This window comes from Oryctolagus cuniculus, chromosome 1 (genome assembly GCF_964237555.1).
Source record: "Oryctolagus cuniculus chromosome 1, mOryCun1.1, whole genome shotgun sequence".
In the NCBI taxonomy this organism is placed as follows: domain Eukaryota; kingdom Metazoa; phylum Chordata; class Mammalia; order Lagomorpha; family Leporidae; genus Oryctolagus; species Oryctolagus cuniculus.
The window spans coordinates 120,637,928-120,659,021 of NC_091432.1; positions in this window are offsets into that span (position 1 = coordinate 120,637,928).

The window sequence follows — 21,094 nt, forward strand, 5'->3', positions numbered from 1 at the left end:
CTTACATCCATTGATTTACTCTCCAAATGCCTGCAACAGCCAGGTCTGGATTAGACTGAATCCTGGAGCCAGGTGGCAGGAGCCAAGCCTTGAGCCATTTTCCTCTGCTTTCCTGGGTACGTTGGCAGGGAGGTGGTTCAGAAGTAGAGTGTCTGGGACTTGAACAGGCACTCTGATAGGGGATGCAGTTGTTGCAAGTGGTTGCTTAACTCTCTGGACTACAATGTCAGCCCTTCGATTTTTTTTTAAAATGACTGAGAAATAAGGTGACTAAGAAGAGTGTAGTACAAAAGGAAATGCAGAATTCTAAGACTGAATGAATTATTAAATTCTCAAACCCATATTGCTGGCAAGTTGGGCTGCCTGCGTTCATAAAGTGCCCACTGACATCAGCTCTTTTTCCAGAGACTGACATGCACGGTCTCCCAGGGTCTTGAACTCCTGTGCCTGATGGTATAAATGGGTTTGCCTGAGTAGAGCTAGGAAGAGTAGCCGAAAGCTGCAGTGGTGCAATCACAGAGCTCTGGGTTTGAAGTCAATTCCCCCTGTAATTAACAGTGTCCTTGGACACACTGCTTACACTTTCTGAGTTGCAGTCTTCTCATACAAGGCTTAGAAATAATAAGCTTAATGATTCTTTTGAATGATCCCACTGAACCTCCACCCACAGAGTACACCCCACTACCAAGAGTCCAGTTAAGAAATGGGATGCAGTTGTAAAACAGTGTGTGGCACAGCTATAATACTACCACTACTACTACTACTACCAATGGTAACTGTTGTTAAGCTTTGGGAGTTTTTTGAAAATGTGCTAAGTCTTTTGCTTGGGTTATATTCTTTCTTATCTTGTAGAACAATTATTCAAGATGGGTACCACTAATAATTTTCCATATGAAGAAACTGAGACTTAGAGCAAAGTTTCTGGCCAGACATTGAAAGCAGTGGAGCTGGAATTTGAATCCAACACTCCTGATCCCCATGACCTCCCTCTTTCTATTTGACCAAGTATTTCATCAGGGACTTGATGCTCACACAGCTAGATGGCTTCCTGTTTGGTAAGTGTGTATGTTTCTCATTCATTCTTTTCAGAAGAGACCTTGGCTTCAAAGTCAATCCCTCCATCCCAAGAATTTTTGACTTTACTGTGGTATGGAAGTCTCGGGCATTCCATAGAAACCCTACTTTGCAATTTGCACTTGGTTTGTTTGCTGGGCTACCAGTGCAAGGTGCCGTGATCTCTGATGACACTGGGGAATGACTGGGATGTGTGGTCCATAAGGTGTAGTAAACCCATTTTCAAATTATGATGTTTTTCATCTACCATGAGTTTGGCAGGATGGAATCCTCAAGGAGCTCTAATATTCTTAGGTGATTAAAAAATGATTTATCCACTAAAAAAAGGAAGAAAGGGAATGAATTTTCCCTGGAACATTTACTGGCATGTGATAAACATGAGGCTTGCTCAAGGCAAGCTGCTTTTTCTGAGAATTCTGGGCTGCCGTTCCTTGTCTCTGTCTTCTGCTGAGTTGCATCATCCATTAAAACATTGCTCTCACCCCAATATCCTGCTGGATCTACTTTCTCTTCTTCCCCCAGATCTGCTTCTAGGAAGGGATATGATCAGGTTATCCAAGTCAAAGCATGGACGTCATGGGAACTTACCCTGCCCTCCATGGGTGACATTTTTTAAAGGACTTTGTATCATAGAGTTTAAGCATTGATAGGCTAGTGGATTGTGTACTCATTAGCGATCTTGTCTTGGTGATCATTCCAAGTGTTCTGCTCACCATGTTGGTTCTGGGACCATTTTATGGCTAGGAGGAAAAGTCATGTGAATGGTACCTTGTGAAGTGAGCTCAGTAATGTGGTGTCAGCATAATACAATATAGAGGGAAAGGAAGCTTGTTTGTTGTTAATCAGTTTTAGAGGGGTGCAATAAATACCCTTCTATTCTTTCAAGTTTAGGACCACTTGAGAGGTACAGAAGTCAGAGATGAAACTCAAAATGTTTGAAGAAGAAACAGCTTGGGAACTGTAGCTTTAGACTTGCTGCCAAAGGTACTTGCAAAATTTCCTTGTAGAACCAAACAGATTTAGTGTCCTCCTGCTAACCTGTACTCCAGTCACTGCCAGTGAGTAGGGAGGGAGGTCAGGTGCCTTTACCTAGGGTAAACCTCTTAAAACACAAAGCCAGGGAAGCCACTGTGCCTCCTCCACATCTCAGACTCTCCTGGCGGCTTTGACTCTGAACCCTGTGTCATGTTCGTCTATACTGTACACACTGCCTTTACACCAGATTTTCTACATGTGTTCGCATGAATACTTACAAGGTAGGAAACTAATTAAACTCAAGATGGGAAAGACTATGGTGAAAAGGTTGGCGAGGTCTGTAATTTCTTTCTGCAGGTCTCTAGGGCCAATAATGTGTAAACAGGCACTGGAAATGTTCAAGAGGTTGCTCTCCCAGGCTTCCCCAAATAATGTGCCTTTTTTCCTGGGGCATAAAACACAGCTTGATAATTGCTGTCTGAAGCTAAAAATGCAGAGAAAGAGGTTTTATTACTCTTTAAATTAGGAAGCCATTCGAAGAGGATTGGAACTCCACCAATGGAAAGAAAGGCATGCAAAACTTAGCAAAATTGCCCCACTTGGCAGGAAGGAAAGACCAAAACTTACAGCTTTGGATGTAACTTTCTGCTACCTCAATAGGATATTTGTATGGGCATAGGCAGGGTGAAGCAGCGCTTGTAAATCAAGCAGTGTTTATAATGTATGCATAAGGATATTTCAAAAAGTTCAGACAAAAGTGGAATTAAAAGATTAACTTATTTTGGTCAAAAAAACCCTTTGAAATCTATGCGAAGCTTTTTACATAATAAAAGTTTTCCATCACCTTTCTGAAGACCCCTTGTATGCATAGATTTCAAAAATCAATCTATCTTTTAATTCCATTTTCCATAAACTTTTCAAAGCCCCCTCCAGGATGAGTTCTTGGTGTGGGGAGCAGCTCGGACTAGACTGTTACTGGAATTAAGACTTATTCTATGCACCTGCTCTCCCACAATATGGCGCTGGGAGAGAAGAAAACAGCTTCTACACAGCTGCCTCCAGTTCAACCAATGAACTGTAGGACTTGCTCCTGATTGGAGGAGAGCAGCGTACTCGGCGTGTGGGCAGCCGAGTTGGGATTGGCAGAGGAGGACTATAAAGGAGGAGAGAGACGGCATGCACCAGGAACATCTAAGGGGAACATCTAAGGGGAACACCTGTGCAGCCCCCGAGAGAGCCGGCCGGCGGTGTGCCGCTCCCCTGCGGAAGTGGGGAATGTGGCCAGGGGGAACTGCCCTTCCACGGAGGTGGAAGGGATAGTAGCCAACCCGGGAAGGGCCGAGCAGACGAAAGAACAGCGCAGGGTTCAGTGTTGCTCCTCCACGAAGAGGGGGAGCGACATAATGGTGCCGTGACTCGGATATGAAGCCTAGGCAGAGTTTAGTGTCGTTCCTCCACGAAGAGGGGGAGCGACACTTGGTAATGGAGAGGTGATTTTTATCTTCTGCTGATTTTTTTTCTACCACATGTTTCACAGGAATCACAGTTTTCCCTGCCTCTGTCCTGGGACATTTTTTACTAATCTGTTGAAACTCCGTAGGACCTTGGCATGTAGAAGCAGATGGGTAAAGTAGTGTGGTTTATGTGACTGCTGGAGGAAGAACCTCCTTCTGTGCTGCCGTCAGCTTCTTTGCGCCGAGTTGTGCTTTGTGCTGTTCCAACTCATAGGATCATCCCCTCCTGCCCCATGGGTTCTAAACACCAATGGCATGCTAACACAGCCGGCTCTGGAACACTATCTGGGCCTTGTGCAGAAGCTCAGGGGATGGCCAGGAGGGAACCGAACCCTGGTGAACTCACCAGGAGCCCTCAGGTTATCATAGACTCCTTGTGACAGTTGCCTCAAGTCAGAGACCAGCGTCTTTCCTAATTGATTTTTCTCCAGGTACAAAACTTCCTGATCTTGCAGTAAGTTTTCTCCTGTAAAACTCGTGTGTGTGTGTTAGTTGGAAATGGACAATGCTGGGAGAGCGGATGTTCTAGAAAAGATGTCTACATCCACCGTTGTCTTTCTAGCACCACTGGAGCACTTCTTATTATAGTGCTTGTACTGGAGGACAGTGTCACACTTCCATGGCAGCATATAGTCACAGTTGCGATGGCACTTCCATTATAAACTCCAGTGTTCAGGTGCTCATGACAGCCTTGAGGGAGAAAATCGCTCTTTGGGCTGAAATTTCTCATATCCGTTCTCACCTCAGAAGTGAAATTCTTGCTTTGAAAGTCTGGCAGAAAGCTCTGTATCTGTGACTGTGAAAGTCCTCTCAAATAGCCCAGGGGGTGGCGGTGGGGGTAAGAGATGGAGTGGGAATGCAATCTTGGAAGTTCAGGATCCCTATATGCATGGTATTTGGGAGTTGAGACCCCATAATTGCTTTGCAGGCTCTGCCCTAGAGTGACCCTATGATGTTGCGAGTGCCCTCATTCTGTGACTCCTGGGTGGTGAAGAGAATTGGTTAAGTCTACAAGCAAGCCCATTGAAATGATTCCACAGGGAGAACATGGACCTGATTCTCCCCAAATCTGTCTGAACCCCCTGTGATCCTGTATGGAGGTAAGAAATAGTCTATGGCTGTCATCCACCTTCTCCTTCACTGACAATTCTCTGTGCTATTATTTATTCAGCTTTTACAGCCTGAAACCCCTTTCCTGCCATATTCCCCCAGAGCCTTCACATTGCATCAAAATTCTGCTCATGGGGCTGGTGCTGGGTGCAGTGGGTTTAAACCCCAGCCTTCAGCACTGGCATCCCATATGGGCACTGGTTGGAGTCCCGGCTGCTCCTCTTCCAAGCCAGCTCTCCGCTATGGCCTGGGAAAGCAGTAGAAGATGGCCCAAGTCCTTGGGCCCCTGCACCCATGTGGGAGGCCGGAAGAAGCTCCTGACTCCTGACTTCAGATCGGCTCAGCTCTGGCCATTGTGGTCATTTGGGGAGTGACCCAGTGGAATGGAAGACTTCTCTTTCTGGCTCTACCTCTCTCTCTGTAACTCTGTATTTCAAATAAATAAAATAAATATTTAAAAAAAAAAATCTGCTCAACTCTGTGAAGCCCTCCACCTACCCTCGAAGCCAAATCCCCTCTTCCTCTGTATTCAGACCACATTATCTGGACTACTAATGTAGTGTTTATTTGATTCCTTATCCTGTTATACTTACTCATATGTCTTCTGTATATGGCCCTGCCTTCTATTTGATTGCCAGCCTCCTAAGGATCAGTACTCAGATTTCTGTAGATATTGCAATACTTTGGGCAAATTTAGTGCTCAATAAATGCTCATTAGATCTGTTCATTTCATTGTTGGCACTTAGTGAACAGTAGCTATGTCCCAATGCTCTATAAGGTCATAGACATGCTTTCTCAGATTTTGGACAAAACACTTAGCCAGATATGATTCTTGTCCTCTGCAGGCATGTGATGTAGTATGAATAGCAAGGAGACGGGCAAATTAAAAAATAAAAGCCCTCACATTTAAAGTATAAAACCAGCAGAACCATGTGGGATGTGATGGTGGAATTTCAGATCTACTATGGCAACAGCTTTGTGAGTGGAGGGAAAGGGGTAAGTGCATCACAGGGATGGACAGCAGCTAAGGAAAGAATCTCCGGAAAGCTCCAGGCTGTCTCTGCTTCATTAAGGTAATGGATGGCTTTTGAAAAAAGCTGCCAGATGTTAATCCAAACTGATTCCTATAGTAGTTTTCAAACTGATCCTGGGTAAACCAACTATTACATCCATGGCAAATGGTAGTCCTTTTAGTAGCAATTTAAAATGTGAGGTCTGGTGCTGGTGGTGTAGTGTGGTGGGTTGAACCTCTCACTGTGATGCCAGCATCCCATATAGACACCCTTTCAAGATGCTGATGCTCCATTTCAAAGCCAGCTCCCTCCTAATGTGTTGGGAAAGCAGTGGAAGATGGCCCAAGTGCTTGGCCCCTGCACCCGAGTGGAAGACCTGGTAGAAGCTCTGGGCTCCTGGTTTTGGACTGGCCCAGTTCTGGTTGTGTTTATTTGGGAATGAACCAGTAGATTCTCTCTCTCTCTCTCTCTCTCTCTCTCTCTCTCTCTCTCCCCTCTCCATCTCCTCCCTCTAACTCTGCCTTTCAAATAAATAAAAAATAAATCTTAAAAATAAATAAATAAGTACCTGCATACATACAAGGATGACCTTGGACCTGATGTAATCCTATATCATTCCTGCAAGATTACTGCAAAACAAAGAGAACTCTCCATACAAAGGGTGTCTAAAAGTGAGGATTTAAAATAACTTCCCTTTCCATTGTCATTTCTATTATTCATGTGCCCCCACCAATTGATTGTAGCTGTTCCTTTTCTCTACTGTGTCTCTGTGGTATTGAATTTGAGGTTTCTTCTGCTGAGGAGACCCAGCCTGACAGGGCGGATGTGGAAAAATGATCAGAGCCAGCACTTGCTCTTTTAATTCCATCTGCCATGTTGCCACCTACAGTGACACCAGAGCCAGCAGGGAGATGAGCCCTTGTCAGTTCCTGTCTCTGCCCTGGTTGTGTGTGTACCCTGTTATTGAACAAGCTATCTCTTTGGATTCAGTACCCTCTGGTCGATTTTCAAATGGGTTTGGTTGTTGGAAGGTCTCCTCGACTTCTGTGATTAAATCCAACTCGGGATTTAAAAGCAGGCATTCTGTTTATTGGGATAATTAACTAAAGCTTATCTCACTTTATCCCAAATCCCTGCTGACCTATTTTAGGTGCAATGTTCCAGGAGCAGTGATCCAAAGGTGGAAACAGTCAGAGTGGGTCAGTGCCATCTTGCCACCCTTTCAGTCTTGGCTCCTTCTCCCCAAATTTCCTCCTTGGTAACCTGACTATCCCCACTGGATGTTAAACCAAGTTCAAGGTTCTATTTTTAGAAAGTACTGCAGATGCAAGCTTGGCACTAGGACTCTAAGTGGAGAGGTACACTGAGACCCAGTGAATCACCATGGTTCTGGAAGGCACTGGATGCTTCCATCCACATGACCTTGAAAAGATGTTCACCCTTAAAGTGGCACAAGAAAAATGTCTTGATCTCCAGCAGTGGGAGCCACTGCTAGGCTGGAAGCTTGCTTTCCTCCTTGTTCTCTGCTCTTCCTGACCTCTCTATTGCCTCTCTCTATCCCACACATAAGCACAAGCATGGGCGTGCATGCCCCACCGCCCTCCACCCCAACACGCACACACACACATGCAGAGAGACACAGGAACAGAAGGGCAAGGGGAAATCACATGAACCCAGCCAGAATGCCTGAACGCTCAGACCAAACAAAGCCTATCCATTCTGCTCTCTATTCTATCCTTAACCGCAGCAGGCAAAATAAATACTAGCAAATGACGCGACTAATTTTACAATTGCAGAATAAGGCAAAATCATATTGAAATGGCATGGAGAGCTGCTCTTTCCATAAAAAAAGTTTTACTGTTGTGTGGCAAGCACACCTTCTTTTCCTTGCTTCCCACTTTCTTGACCTCTGCCGTTATCTCTAGATTTATCAGCAGTACTAGATGGCTTTTTCACATCAGTAAGCACCATCCAAAATATAACAATCAGAAAGAATCAGAGAAAATAAATCAATGTCCGCAAACAACTGACCGATTTTGGCAAGTACAATTTATTCATAAAAGCTACAGTTCACTGGGGATTCTCTTGTCTTGCATCCACAATGCCCTTGATTCAGATGCCAGCGTGGTGAGTGCCAGGTGGCAGCCAAGATGGGAAGACATTGCATTGTTCCATCCCGTTTGCTTTGTTCCCCTAATGCCTCTGGTTGCCCCTGCTTTAGTCTCAGAGGCACACTTTATTCTAGGAATTCTACACAGTTGTTATCCTAACTAATTGAAGATAGAAATTAAAGTTGAACTGGCTTTTTCTTTTTTTGCGGGAGGGGGGATGATGGTACAAAGGAGGACTTTCTGTCCTAGTGACAAGCTCACTGACTGAGAATCCCCTACGTCTTCTGATCGTGCCTATCATTGCTCTTCAGAGGTCATCGTTGCATATCAGCAGAAATCATCTTAGCAGAAAGACTTTCATATTTTAGCTCTATATGTTGCCCAAGATTAATTGCATGTTGTCCCCAAAGGAACTTTGTGTTTCTTAGTCCTAACCGGCACTCCAGACACTTTGCTTCACGTCTCCCTTTTGATTTTCCAGCCTACATTTACATTAATAAGGATTTCTCTCCCTTCTCCTTTCGAAAGCCTGTTTGTGCTTGGGTTGGGAGGAGAGGCCAAATACTTCGCTCTCCAGCTAAGGACATTAGATAGGTGACGAGGAAGGAAGTGGGGGGAGATGGAATGGGGGAGATCACAGGCCAGGGCTGTGGGTGGCAGGCGAGGTTGGGACATACTGAAAAGAAGCTTCATTTTGGCTCCCAGGCCTGCAAACGTGGAGTAAATAATGCCGCTGACAATAATTAATTAACAATAATAGTTTGCACTCAGAGCTCAGCTTTTATCCGGCAACCTCAGAACACTTCGAAAACCACACTTAATGAAACCTTCTGCCCCTTGGAGAAGGAACCGATATTAATAGTGCCTTTTTTTTTTTTTTCCCAGCGCGGAAACAAAGGGACGGTGGCTTGTCCTGGGACTTGTTATCCCTAAATTGCCCCCGCAGTGGGGAAGAAAGGAGCCATCAGTCCGTTTCCCAGGGTCCTGGTTTGTGTCCCGAAGTGGCGGATAGTGACCTGCTGGAGGGAGCAGCCTGCACCGCCAGCACTCAGCTGCCGATGGGACACAAAGCCTGCCGCCTGCGCGTCATTCTCACCTAGGCTGGCGGCTCGCAGCCTCTGATGTGAAGGAGCACGCAAAAGCCTGCTTCCTGGTCCCAGAGCACGCTGCGATGAACTCTCGCGCGCGCAGACAGTATTTAATTTGTGAGGGCTTGATGAGGTTAGTCACCTTGCTCCGTCCTGCTGCCTTCTCCCCACCACACTTGCCTTCTGCCGGTGCCTTGTCATCCGGGCTTGATGGAGAGCGGTCTGCGGAGGAGCAGAGGAGACAGGCTCACGTCTGCCTTGGCGCTGCCTCCGTTGCCCTCGCTCTCCTCCTCCTGTTGGCCCTCGGCTGGCAGCTGCTGCTTCCCTTCCCCCCGGGCCCCCCAGATGGGAAGGAGGAAAGATTAGTTCTCTTTGCATCGCATGCCAGGGCTGTGCGGTGGATTAGGCTGGCGGAGAGACCTGAACAGCTTCATCTTCAAGAGCAGGGAATCTTTCTCAAGGTCACTGGGCAGCATGTGTGTGCTTCCAAGTTGCTCTGGGAAGCCACCTGCCATGTCCACTGGGATCTCAGTTTGAGGCCCCCACTTGTGAGACTGATACCCCGACATTTCTCCTCTTGGCACTGGTTTTCGTGTCCAACATTCTGCAGAACACGAAAGCCCTTGTCAATTCCCAACAATAAAATGTTATGCTGTTATTAATACTTATTTTGCAAGCAAGTGCATGATGGCAAACAGCTATTATAAATTCAGTGAAGATTTTTACATAGGATACGTTTTGCTTATAACAATAGAGCACCCACTTGAAAATAAAATAAGTGGGACTGTGTTTGCAAACCACTTTTTTTTCAGGTGAGAGCACTTATTGTGCACTCAAATTTGAAATCTTTTGTAATAACTGCATATTTCTCAAGGGCACTTGGCTCATCAGTTGAAAACTTTTGGTTTATAATTTAAGACACACATAAGTTGGGGTGACTGAGCCTGTGAGTTCTTGAAATGGACCGAATACATTCTCAGGTGCTTGGATCTTTTGGCTGAGTTCTGAATGCCAGGGTGCACCTGCCTGTAGAGAAATATGAAAGCTGGGGTATCCACTTAGTTCATCTAGGAAAGTGCCTTGCACCCTGCAGAATACCCACTGCGTGGGCTTCCTTTTACCTCTTATTATGCTTGGATTTCTTTTGTGTGTCTTTTTTTTTTCTGAGGATAACAAAGTAATTTGCTAAATGGGACCATGCTATGTATTGCAAAAGTTGTGCAAAGCAGGATGTGTCTGTCAGAAACCCTTGGTGTATGAGAAGTAGTTCTTAATACACTTTTTATTTGAATTAGAATTCTTCTTGCTTGTACTACTGAGGTCTAGGAGGCCAAAAAAGGGAGGTAAGGAGAATTCATAGCTTGGAGAAATTACTGCTAAGAGAGCAGATTATTGTAGCACAAGAATAACTTGATGGCCATTCATGGTTAGAATTGATTAGGCTCCTGTTGTGTCAATATCTTTACAGAGATTCAGTAACAAGATACATGAAAATGTATATACCACTGTTGTGGTTGTTATCTACTTCTTTCCCAAGACTTGTGAAGAGTGGTTATCTTTTTTCCCACCCTTGAGAAAACACAAGCTCAGCATGGTTTGCGACTTTCTCCAGGGCACAAGGCTGGTCACTGGTTGGGTTGGGGTCAAAACAGCTTACCCTCAATTCTTGCGGAACACAGGCTGTGTGGCTCAGAGTGTCTTTTCGGAGGCTCCGTGGTTCCTGAGAGTGATTTGGAAGGCATAATCTCTCCGTGTTACTGGACAGGCTGTCAGTAAGGGTGTCTCTCTCTATAGAGAGCCCCCTGTCATAGGCACGGTGGGCTGTGATCCCATTGCCCCAAAGGGAGTGATGCCTTGTGGCAAGTTTTCAGCATGTTGGTGCTGTGTGAAACAGTCAAAGATTCCAACTTTTGCTATGAAGGAAAAATCTGTGACTCGGAGTCACAAAGTTCAGGCCCAGATATGAGAGTTCTTAAAAAAGTTTGTGGAAAATGGAATTAAAGGATAAGTTTATTTTGGTGCAAAACATATTGAAATCCATGCTTATGAGGGGGTCTTCCAAAAACTCATGGAAATGCATATTTTGCAAAAAACTGTATGGATTTCATGTCATTTTGCACTAAAATTAGCATCTTTTTAAAAAAGATTTTTATTTATTTATTTGACAGGTAGCTACAGACAGTGAGAGAGAGAGACAGAGAGAAAGGTCTTTCTTTAGTTGGTTCACTCCCCAGATGGCCGCTACGGCCGGCGCTGCATTGATCTGAAGCCAGGAGCCAGGTGGTTCCTCCTGGTCTCCCATGCGGGTGCAGGGGCCCAAGTACTTGGGCCATCCTCTACTGACCTCCTGGGCCACAGCAGAGAGCTGGACTGGAAGAGGAGCAACTGAGACTAGAACCCGGCACCCATATGGGATGGTGGCACCGAAGTTAGAGGATTAACCAAGTGAGCCAAGGCACCAGCAAAATTTGCATCTTTTAATTCCTTTTTTTCATCTGCTTTTTGAAGTTTTCTTGTATATCAGTGTCTGATCTTTCACAATATTCTCAACCTCCCAAAATCTGTTTCTTTTCTGTAAGGTAGTGATTCATTCACTCATCAGATAATTTTTTGAATCTTAACCTTGAACTAGCCTCACTGTTCTTTAGTCTGTAGGAAATCAATCCAGTGGTAGATGAATTAAAAAGGTAATAATTTAGTGTAACAGTAGATTAATAAAGACTTCGGAAAATCTCTATGGATGCCTGGTGAAATCATAGAAGGTTTCAAAATAGGGATAATATTTGAAACATGTCTTCAAAGCCCATGAATTGATCAGGGAATTAAATTCAATCTTACTGGCGACTGTGTGTGTGTGTGCGTGTGTGTGCATGCTTCTACTATGTATCAGCTACTGCACTGGGCTTTTAGCATACAACAGTGAATAAGACAAAGATCCTGTTCCCAAGATGCTCAGTTTGATTAGGAAGGGATGTAATGTACAATATCAACACTGAAAGGAGCACTCACAAAAGTTCCTCTAGCCCAGTCTAGGGCAGGGGGATTTCAAGCAGAGAGAACAGGTTGTGTCAAGATGATAAATCCTGAAAGGGCACAGCATGCCCCCATGCAGTGTTTATGTGTAAAACTGTAGATCGTAAGATGACAGAACCATGGAAGGGGCAGGTGCAGGGGTAGGGAACGTCTGGCCTGCAGGTCATATAAGGCCTACAAAGTCTTTGGTTTGACCCTGTCAAGGAACAGCAGCTGGGACTAGAAATTCAATAAATCTATAGCAGGCTAACTTGTAAGTTGATAATTTTTATGGCTTGTGAATGATGTTATAAATATAAATATATATATATATAAATATAAATGGTTCTTGGAAGAAAAAGCTTCTGTGCCCATTGATAGGGTCACATGTACTTAGTTAAAATCTGGGCTTAAGGGCTGGCACTGTGGAGCAGTGGATTAAGCTGCCGCGTGCAATGTCGGCACCTCATATGGGTTCAAGTTCGAGTTCTGACTGCTCCACTTCTGATCCAGTTTCCTGTTAACATGACTGTGAAAGCAACAGAAGATGGCCCAAGTACTTGTTACCCTGCCACTCATATGGGAAACCCAGATGAAACTCTTGTCTCCTGGCTTCAGTGGCCTTTGAAGAGCAAATCAGCAGGTGGAAGTTCTCTCTTCCTTCCTCTGTGTCCCTCCTTCTGTGTCCCTCCCTCCCTCTCTGTAACTCTGCCTTTCAAAATAAATAAATACATATTTTAAAAATTTGAATTTAAATCTGAAGGCAAAGGGAAAATCGCATTGGGAATCAGATCAAATAGGAAGTTTTGTTTTTGTTTGAAGTGGGTGGGGGGGGGAGAAGGGTTGAAAAAATTTCCTCTGAAAGTATAAATAAGAGGAGCCTTCACAAAGTTCATGGAATGTAGAATTAAGAGATGAATTTATTTTGATGCCAAACAGTTTTGAAACCCACAGCAGTTTGTTCATAATGCACATGTCCAAGTGTTTGTAAAGCCCTTCCACTGTCGTCCTCCCTTATCTGACGCTTCACTTTCCTCAGTTTCCGTCATTTTAATCAATAACAGTGCAAAATTATTAAACAGAAAAGTCTCGGAACAACTCATAAGCTTTAAATTATGCACTATTATGAGTGAGCATGGCGAAATCTCATACTGTTTCATCCTGCACTACCTACCCAGAACATAAACAATCCCTTTGCCAGTGTATATATAGCATGTACACTACCCGTCCCCTCCCACCCCGTCACATTAGTCAGTCAGCAGTTTTCCTGGTTGTCAGATCCCCCTGCCTCAGCATTGCAGTGTTGGTGTTCGCAGAACTTCGTTTACTTGGCAATGGCTCCAAAGTACAAGAGTAGTGATCCTGGCAGTTCTGTTGTGGCAAAGAGAAGGAGGAAAGGGTTTCCTGGAAGTACCATCTTAGGTCATCTCAAGAAGAAGAAAAGTGAGTATAGCACAGTTAGATATTGAGAGAGAGGAGGAAGAGAGAGAGAGAGAGAGAGAGAGAGAGAGAGAAGACCACACTCACATTAATTTTACTATAGTACATTACAGTATATTATAATATTTTCTTATTATGTATTATTGTTAATCTGTTACTATGCCCAATTTATCAATTAAACCTCACCATGCACATGTATGTATTGGAAACAGCATTGTATATATGAGTTTCAGTGCTGCTCCTTGTGTCAAACATCCTCTAGGAGGGCTGGAATGAGCTCCCTCAGGCAAGGAACAATGCCTGCACTCAACTGGGGCAGAAGGCACAGGTGGACATTCAAACAGGAAGCTATTGCAATGGTGGTAGCAGGTGAGTTGGCAGAGTGAGACGAGCAGGAAGAGAAAATGGTGCTGAATTAGATAATGTACAGCTGGATGACGTTTGGGGGTGAAAGAAGGACTCGGGATGCTTGATAGGTTTCATCCTGAATGGGCTGAATGGGCTAAGTGAAGAGGATGTAGTTTTCCAAAGAAGGTCAGCACCACAGCTGGAAGTGAATGTCTGAAAGAAACAGAGGGCCGAGGTTCACATCTTGACCTGTTCAGTACGCTGTTTTTTGGATTGCAAGTGGACACGTACACGTGATCAGGTCAAGATTTGTGACCAGACCTCAAGAAACAGGTGGGAGCTGGAGGAGTGGATTTGGAAATTGCAACACTATGGGTACATCTCTAGTCCCAGGATTGAGGAGAAAGGAGGGTCAAGGATAAATCCCCAGGACAGGGAGCATTTGAGTTACACTGAAGCAGACTGGTATCTTGAGGAGGAAGGAAAGGCAGAGAAATATGAGAAGATCAGGAATGGCTGAGACCCTGAGAGAACATGGGCAGTGTAGAGGTAGAACAGGATGAAGATAGAAAGTGACTCATTGGGCTGGCCATTAGGGGGCCATTGGTGAACTCAGAAAAAGACCAGCACCTGCTGTATAAACTTTATGAGGCTGCTCCTGGGGCTGATGAGACAATGCTTGTGAAAGCAATAGACTGTGAAATGCCAGGCAGATGTTATGTGTGACTTCTCTGCCTGCATTTTTTCTCCCTCCCCTTCTCCACCTCTCACACACTCCCTGACACCACTTTCAGCTGCCTATCCCTTCTAGAAAATGAAGCCACCTGTGTTTTGTCAATTGCAGCCCCCCAACCAGTCTGTTGCTCATCCTTTCTTTGTTTCTGCTATTCTCTCTGCCAAGAAAATCTTGCAATCCCTGCTGTATATCATATATGCATCTCTGCATCCTTTGGGGCTCATTTTGATTATCTTCTCCTCCAGGAGGCCTTCCTTAATTCTTAACATCAGAGGCCACTCCCCTCCCTGTAGCACATACCATTGGTTGGGTGAAATACTCCTCCTCTGGTCTTTCATAACTCAATTCATCACCATTATCTGTTTATAACATGCACAGTAGTGATATCCATTTTCTGTGTTCTGTTACCAGCAAGGACTATGTCTCATTTCTTATAGAATTCCCACGTTCTAGCCCAATGTCAAATACTCAATAGCACCTTGATAAATAGTTGTTGAACATGAATGAACAGATAAGATACCAGGTGTGGTTTTCCTTTCTGGAAATTGGAACTCTCAACCCCTGAAGAACAGTCTTTGGCCACTCATCTAAGAGGCAAAACTGCCCATGGGGAGCTGTGACCAGACTGGCTGACATCACTTATTACAACACCCAGCCCCGTGTATGCAAATGCAGAAACAACATGTTAGGGAAGATAACTTGTGATCCCAACTCATCCCCAGAGCTTTTCCCTGATCCCAGCTGTTTAGAAGCATCTGCAGCATGGCCACTTGATAACAATTACTTCTGTTTGGTAAGTGTGGGTGGGCAAGACGGTGAGTGGAATCAGGGCAGTCAGGGCAGGAGCTGATGGGAAGTCAGATTGCAGAGGCTTCAAGAATGAAACCACAGTGAAAAACAATCCCCAGGGACCTCATCAAGTTTGGGGTTAGAGAGCATGAACAAGGGAAGAAATAGCTGATTGTTATATTTCCCTTAGACTACCTGACTTTAATGTTCAATGCAGCATCTAGCCACAGACACAAATGCATAGGCACAAACCTCAGACAAATGATCTCAGCAGCCCCTGGTCTTTGCAGAGCTGGTGCTTAACCCCTTCCAGTCACAAGGTTAGGTACAGAGCAAGTTGATTTGGCTGTGAGAGTTGTCTTTGAAGAATCTGAAGTGCCATTCAGAGGAAATGCAGTGATTCAGAGAGAGGTACATAGGAGATTGGGGTTCACATCCCAGTTGTATTACAAACTGGCTTCTTTAAGACTTTATCTCCTTATCCTTAAATTTAGATAATTTGGATTTATGGAATTACAGGGTACTCTTTTTTTTTTTAAGTATATTTATTTGAAATTCAGGGTTACAAAGAGAGAAGGAATGGCAGACAGAATCTTTCATTCATTGGTCTATGGCCCAAATGACTGCAATGGCCAGAGCTGGGCCTGGCTAAAGCTAGAAGCCTGGAATTCCATCCATGTCTCCCGGGTGGATGACAGGGGTCAAGAACTCAAGTCATTTTCTACTGCTTTCCCAGGTGCGTTAGCAGGGAGCTGGATCAGAAGTGGAGCAGCCAGGACTCAGACCAGTGTTCATATAGGATACCAGCATCTCAGGTGGAGACTAAATCCACTCCACCTCAACACTGACCCCAACTATGGTTTCTCTTACACTTTAACCATAAGATGCTATCCTCCCTATGTTTATAGCTGATGACTTGTGCTATTTCTGTGTTATTGCGAGGGTTAATCAGACTCTGGAAGATCTACAAGGCTACCATCTCCCCCCCTAACAGTTTGGGCCACAGTCTTATCTATACTCAGGCCCAACTTTGTCATGTACATGCATCCCTGTCATGGCCTTAACATGACTGAGTCTCCATTATGTTCTTTTCTTGGCTTTTGACAATTCCCCTTTCCTTGGTCAACTTTCTGATGATGCTATTGAGCGGTTGTGAGCATCTTAGATCTGTCATGGAGTATGGTCAGGAAGGAAAGAAAAACAGAAACTGAGTACACTTACGTCAGTGCTCTTGATGTGGGCATGAACATATTAGTTTCCAATCCAGGATCTTGTTTCACAGAGATAAAAATTCTGAGCAGAGACAAAAAACATGCATAAGTAGGAACAGCATTTATTTAACAGTGAGAGAATAATCACAGATCCATGTGCAAGTGTGGCATGCCCCAAACACAGGAATAGCTGTCTTAAGTGGGCCCAAAGGTTGTCCATGAAGCCGAAGAAAAAACAAGAGTAATACCTCTAGAGGCCAGCGCTGTGGCATAGCAGGTAAAACCACTGCCTGCAGGGCTAGCATCCCATATAGGCACTGGTTCGAGACCCGACTGCTTCATTTCTGATCCAGCTCTCTGCTATGGTCTGGGAAAGCAATAGAAGATGGCCCAAATCCTTGGGCTCCTGCGCCTATGTGGAAAACCCAGAAGAAGCTCCTGGCTCCTTGTTTCAGATCTTCCCAGCTCCAGCCGCTTTGGCCATCTGGGGAGTGAACCAGCAGATGGAAGACCTATCTCTCTGTATCTCTCTGTCTCTGTCTCTGTCTCTGCCTCTCTCTCTCTCTCTCCCTCCCCTTCTCTGAGACTCTGTAACTCTGCCTTTCAAATAAAATTAATGCATTTTTTTAAAAAAGAGTAATATGTCTAAGTGTGATCCATGGTAAAAATATATCTCTCCTCCACTCTCAGCCTCTTTCATGAGGTAGGGGGTGGTGCCTTACCTGGATGCGTTATTGGTATTGCACCCTGGTCTTGGATGAGACAGGTACAACCTGGTAAGTGGGCATATCAAGCCAACATTTAGAGACAAACATTACTTTGCAGAGGTACAAGAGTTCCAGCTCTTCTAACCTTGAACTGTCAATTTAGGTCATACTGCACTAGCATGGGGCTCAGAGTCCTCTGGAGTTGTACACACATCCAACCAGGATTAGTGTCCAAAGTGCTTCTCCAAAGTGCCAGCAATGAAATTCTATCACAGTGTTGAATCTCTAAATGCATGCTGCCTTCAGGCTGACTCAGCCAACAGAAATGCCTCTGGAAATGCCACATGTGCCTGGATGCTATGGGCAGAGGCAATGCACCATCCTTTTCAGCTGCGGAGCAGGTGACCAGAGTCTTCAGGGAGCTTCAGAAAACTGAAATTTCTCTGCTCATGGGAGCAGCCAAGGAGTCCCTTTTGAATTATCAGTTGCTATTATTATACCAATTCAGCCTTCATGATCTGTGTTCAAGGGAGTCAGTAAATAAAGGGAATCCAAAGATTTTTGTCAATGGACTCAATATGTTCAACACATGTGTATTAAGGGCCTGTGTGTGCACCAGTCCTTCTGCTAGAGCCCATAGCTACAAAAGGAAATAAGCTAAAGACTCTGGGACTCAAGATTGTAAGTTTAGGAGGAGATAGTGTCGAAAAAGGAGAGAATTTGTAATCAGAACTTCCAGAGTAGAGACCTGATGTTTGAACCAAAGAGGATAATTGCCAACTCTTCCTTAGGTGTTGGGTGGGTTTCTTATCAGAGGGTATTTTTAATTAGTATTTTATGTGAGGGAAACAGAGACAAAGAGAGACCTTTCACTCACCCCCAGATTCATCCCTCAAATGCTTGCAATGCCTGGGGTTGGTGCAGGTTGAAGTCAGGAGTCAGAAACTCAATCCAGATCTCTCACGTGGGTGGCAGGGACCCAATTACTTGAGACACTGTCTACTGCCTCTTGGGATCTGCATTAGCAGAAGCTGGAATTGGGAGCTGGAACCTGGAGTTGAACCCTGGAATACTAATATGGGAAGAAGGAATCCTAACCAGTGTCTTAACTGCTATGCTAGACACACTCCCAGAGAGTTTTTTTAAAATGCAGAATAGAGAAAAATGCAGGTTCCAGAGGGAGGAAATGGTTGCCCTGACAAAACATGCACAGTTGTGAAAGGATAATGTGTGGAATCTGGTGAGAAGCTCCTGGTGCATGGGGTGAAGGGCAGAGGATGAAGCAGTCTAACTTGGGACAGGGCCACCTCACACACTGGCATCCTCTGAAAGTGGACAGAGGGAAGGGAAATGATGAATGGATGAGGTTGTATGTTCCTGTGCAGTGCTGGGGGTCCTCTCAGCCATCCACTCCTCAGACCCTCCTCTACCTCCCACAGGTTACAGAGCTACATGGCTAAAGAAACCCATGCTTTTAAAAGTCATGGTAAAGTGGGCATAATGACATATTCCTTGCAAGGTGGTATAAAGGCTAAACCCAGAAACATAACTTCTGCTTCTGTCCAAGTGGGATTCCCTCTGGCTAGCAAAATCGGTCTTGTAAATGAAGATGTGTGGGTTTTGACTGACCAGCCTTTCCCTTTGGAGGTCCATTCAGTGGTCACTGAGGAGAGAAGAGGCTGTTCCTTACTCAATACTTGAAGTCACAGGTATGTGAATGACTGTCCCATGAGCACAAGGTAAGGGATGCTACAGAAGTAGTATGCAATACTCAATGCCCCAGTCCTGGGTGGGAGAGTGCACTTTCAATGAAGGGAGGAAGGCAGCTAACAGATTTGCTGAGCGTTGTCTCAGGGATAATATCAGTTGCAGCCAAATCTCACAGCAAAACTACAAGACTAAATAATACTAGTTGTATCACATACCATTGGCTGAGCTTCAGCAAGGCACAAGAGGCTATACTAAATCAATACGACTGTATGACTTATTTCCTACTGATTGTTCAGTTTCACCTTCACAAAGATCTTGTGAAGTAGGTTCTATGGTTTGGTTTTAGTTTGGGCGTGGCCCCCAAAGGTACATGTGCTGGAAGCTTGGTCCCAGGTTGGTGGTGTGTGGAGAGGTCATGGGATCTTTAAGAGATAGGGTCTTGTGGGAGTTGTTTGGATCACGTAGAGGGCATTGCCCATAGAAGGGACTGTTATAGTTCTCCTGGGACCCCAGCTAGTTCTCACAAGCGAGTTGTCATTGAAAAAAGCTACCATAGAATTTCTGTACTTCCTGTCTCACCATGCAATTGCTCCCTCTCATCAGGGTGCCAGCCAGCACACTGCAGCACAGGCTCCAGGCTCTTACCAGAGCTCAGTGGGAGCTGGTGCCATGCTCCTGTGACTCTGAAACTGTGAGTGACATAAAGCATGCTTGCCTTTCAAAGGGCTCACACTAGATACTCTATTATGGCAACAGAGGGTGGACTCATAGCATAGTTATTATTGGTCTCCATTTCATAGATGAGGAAATTGGGCCATGAAATGATTAGGCTGGTTATCTGCCATTCAGCTCATCAATCAAAAGGCAAGGTTTCAGATCGCAGACTGGTGAGCCTGGGAGGAGAAATTCGAGATGGAAGGACTTTCTACAAAACTGTGCAATGGGCCTTGGTCCTTCCTGTCCTAAGGCAGAGTCTGCTCTTGTCCCTTCCTCCTTGTTTGGGGTGGGGAGGGAGAAACAAGAGGAGCAGACCCTTATCAGGACCCTGGCAGACCAGCCCTTCCAGTGCAGATATGTCACGGGTGAAGTAACTCAGCAAAAATATGATGCAGACTCCCCTCAGAGGCTACAGTGGGAAGCCCTGCTCTGTGCACCTCTCCGATGAGCGCTAGAATCACAGGTGGTAATTACTAGACAAGAACCTAGCCTGAAAGGTGAAATGAGAGAGAACGGAACTGGTGAGCATGGATCCCCTCTCCCAGGGTTAACATCTGTGCACAGAGGATTGTAGCTGCCTTTGGACTTAGAGGAGGGGACAATTTTTGGAATTCTACATGGCTCTGTGCCCCGATTGTAGAAAAATCACAAACAGCTCTGTCCAGAGCTGAAACTGACATATTTGACTGATTTTACAAAATGGCCAAAGTAGGATGCCAAAAACCAAACAAACAAAATCTAACTGTTCTGTTGCCTCAAGGATTCTGAGGGTTCTGGTCCCAGAAGACCCTAGCCCCACCTTGGATACCTGAGGGAAAATTTCCGTCTTCACTTGTGTTTTTGTTTCTCGTTATGGCTCTTACTGCCTGAACTTCAGTGTTTTGCTTCACGGCTGCTGCTATTTTGGATCTGTGAAGTCATTTCTATTCTAAAGTGAGGAAGTGTGGTCAGACAGTGAGAGCCCACAGTCAGGAGATCCAGCAGCTCCCCCAGCGACTGAGACACTCAAAGCTCGATCCAGTCTCCCCACTTTGCTTTCCAGGAGGCGTGAACCAATTGCCCGCAGAGGACATGGCAGGGCATGGGGGGACTTGTGCCACGCTTTGGGGCTGCTCAGTGGAGTATCTGAACAGGCATGTTCTGACAGCCCAAGCCTCCTGTCCAGCAGTAGAGAGGCACATTGAGGACATAGGGCACAAAATCTGGGGGGAGTGGGTCTGATTCTGAGACCCCTAGAGTTCAGATGACAGATGTCTCTGATGCAACAGTACAGTCAAGGAGGGCCCAGAGACAGCTTCCAGGCCTTGCTCAGGGGTTGGTTCTGCCTAGAGAGGACCAAGTGATCCTTTGTATCCTAAAGGTCATGCTTAGCTACTGTCCTCACTGATGCCTGATTCCAGGTCTGGCAGACACACCAAGGTGCCTGGCACGCCAGCTCACCTCCCTCTCTCCTTCCTGTTTCCAGCTATAATTGGGAAAATGCTTTCCTGTCTTAAAAATGCACGGGCGCAGAAGATAAATGAGGACTAAGAGCTAAAT